The following is a 3,297-nucleotide window of genomic DNA, read 5'->3' as shown; positions in this document are numbered from 1 at the left end:
CCGCGGGGACGGCTCCCGCGGGCTTCTATTGAAGCCTATGGAAGCCGTCCGGATCCGCGGGACACAAAAATCACATTTTACTTACCCGCTCCGGTTCTTCTCTTCGGCGCCGCGCTATCCTCTCTCAGCCGCGGCCGGATCATTTTGCTTCGGCCCGGCGCATGCGCGGGGCACGTCACCGACGTCATCGTGCACATCCGCCGAGCCGAAGAATGAAGATCCGGCCGCGACGAGAGAAGATGACGCCGCCGCGAAGAGAAGAAACGGAGCGGATCGGAGGTAAGTTTATTGTCATTTATTCTTCTTTTCAGCGCTCATGTCCGCGGGGCAGGAGGGACCCGCTGCAGATTCTACATGTAGAATCCGTAGCGGGCCCGATTTTCCCCGTGGACATGAGGCCTTAAAGAGGTATAGGGGCGAGGGACGAGAACATTATCCTCCCACTATATAAGGCACTTGTCAGGCCTCACATGGAATACTGTGTACAGTTCTGGACACCGGTGCTCAGGAAAGACATTGTAGTGCTTGAGGGGGTTCAAAGAAGGGCAACTATATTAATAAACTGAATGAGAGGGCTGGAATACCCAGAGAGGCTATCAAAATTGGGGTTATTTACCCTGGAAAAAAGACGGCTAAGGGGCGACCAAATAACTATGTGTAAATACATGAGGGAACAATACAAGGATCTCTCCCATGATCTGTTTATACCCAGGACTATGACGGTAACAAGGCGGCATCCTCTACGTCTAGAAGGAAGCAGGTTTCATCACCAACACAGAAGAAGGTTCTTTACTGTAAGAGCAGTGAAACTGTGGAACTCTGCCTGAGGAAGTGGTGATGGCAAAATCCATAGAGGAGTTTAAGAAGGGACTAGATGTCTTTCTAGAGCGCTATGATATTACAGCATATAAACATTAAATAACCAGCGGGGTTGTTGATCTGGGTCTTGGGGTCAGGTAGGAACTCTCAAAATGTTGATTCGGGGATTATTCTGACTTCCTTTATGGAGTCTGGAAGGAATTTTCCCCCCAAATGGGCTAAATTGGCTTCTTCCTCATTGTTTTTTTTTTTGCCTTCCTCTGGATCAACAAGGGAGTGGAAGCAGGCTGAACTAGATGAACATTGTCTTCATTCAGCCTAACATACTAGGTTACTATTTAAATGCAGGACCTGAAACAAAAACATGACCTTTATTGTCTTACAGAAAATGTTCAAAATGATTGCTGTCAGCTGCTATGGGCCGCCTGCACACGGGTGGATTTGCATTTCGGACTCCGGAGCGGGCATCTGCCTCCAGATTTCACAGCAAATACTGCCCATAACATAGTATTGAAAAACACTTTTTCCTCTACACAAGCGGAAATCAATTGCAATTTTCCGCTCACAACGAAAAAATTGTAGCATGATCTATTTTAGAAGTCAATAGAAGCCGTCCGATCCGCGACCCTTCCACAATGGGATAGCGTAGAGGTCGCGGATTCCGCGTTATCGCTAGGCGATAATGTGGTAAAAGCAGAGGTTTTGAAAAACAAAATTCTGTACTGCGCATCCCCGGCGGCGAGCCGTGCGGACCATCCGCAGTACAGAGAAAATACAGGTACGTGCAGATGCCGGCTGGTGGCAGGGGTGGACTCCACTGCAGGATTCCACATGTGGCAGGGGGCGCACTCCACTGCGGGATTCCACATGCGGAATCCGACCTGCCCATGTGCAGCCAGCCATACAGAGATGTATGCGGTTGAACAGCTAGTACACAGCACTTCTGGGGTCACCATTTTGCAGGCAGCTCATATTCTTCTCTCTAGTTCACCAACATCACAGGGTGCCGCTGGATGCCCGTCATACACAGCTACCTTAGGGTGGCCCGAGAGGAAGAAATCCAGAGGGGTCAAATCTGGGGAACGTGGCGGCCAAGGAGCATGGCGTGTTGTCCAATCCAGTTGGTTCTGAACCCAGCTGCGAGTCACTGACACATATTTCCCGGGAATGACATGGTCCACCACCGTGCCAGGAGTAAACCCGCTGACGTGGCGGCAGTGGCAAGTCATCGAGCCATTCGCCCACCGTTGTGATTAGCTATCAGTCACCACTCATGGTGCCGTCAATGGAAACAGGAACTGCCCTCACCCCAAATTACAGGTCACTTTTTTGTTTCCCATCCTGCATTTGTCTTTATCCTTCACTGTCAGAAGTTACTGGTTTGTTATGCAAATTCATCTTAAAGGGGCTGTGCCAAGTTATAAAGTTTTGGCCCCCCAGCAATCCTGAGAACGTGGTCTGGTGGGTCTCCAAGCGAATGGACTGGAGGTCGCGGAGTTGTACAGCTGCTCCATTCACTTCAGTGAGCGACAAAGTGCCTGAGCTCTGGAATTTCTGCGGTCACTGAAGTGAATGGAGCGGTCCATCTGCGCAGCCTTCAGTCCATTTTCTAGGGGGCCGACCGGACCCCCGTTCTCAGGATCAGTAGGGCTCGCAGGGATCAGACCCCACTGATCATAAAGTTGTCTCCTCTCCTGTGGAATTTTTCTGGATAATTTATTCGAAAATCATAGATAACCAACATTTTTTACGGACATATTGGAAACCCACAATGAATGATAAAGGATATGTGATATAAGACTACGGGTCAAACACTGAGCACTAACGGTGAGATGTAAGATGATTTGTTACAATGATCTACTCAAGTAGCAGCCTCAAATAAAATCACGGACACACTTTTTTCCCCCACGGAAACCGGGAAAAAATGCCCTATTTTTACGGATTGGGGGTCACATGTACCATTGGTGATTCAAGTGCTGTAGGTTGTGGGTGTGTCCTATACAAATGGGTGTGGCATAATAAAACCAATTTTGTATTAGACTTCAGATCGTATGGTGGTGTCACGTGATACTACAGATTGTATAACACATAAAGCAGCTCTTACTAGTTGTACCACATATTAGTATCAGTACTTCTATATACACAACATCCTTGGGCAACAGCGACCCTCTAGCATCTAACCGAGGAGAACTTTGATTTCCCATGATGCCAATTCCCAAAGCCTCATGGGACATGTAGTTTATAAGCAACGCATTTCCTACTTCCGTCGGAGTTTAATCACGTGTTCCGGCTGCCTTGCGGTTGGCATAGTAACACTTCCGACACCAGAGACGCTCCAAATGGCTGCTTTGGAAGATCAGCTGACCCTTACCTTCGACCAATAAGAACTCAGCTATGAGAATAAGGCGGGCTTACGTTTGACGTGCGTAAGGTAGAACCAATAGGAGACCGCAGAGTGCCAGAACGAGCCAATGGAAA

This window comes from Eleutherodactylus coqui, chromosome 10 (assembly GCF_035609145.1).
Source record: "Eleutherodactylus coqui strain aEleCoq1 chromosome 10, aEleCoq1.hap1, whole genome shotgun sequence".
Taxonomy (NCBI): Eukaryota; Metazoa; Chordata; class Amphibia; order Anura; family Eleutherodactylidae; genus Eleutherodactylus; species Eleutherodactylus coqui.
The sequence above is the reverse complement of the archived record's forward strand: the minus strand, read 5'-3'. Positions refer to the sequence as shown.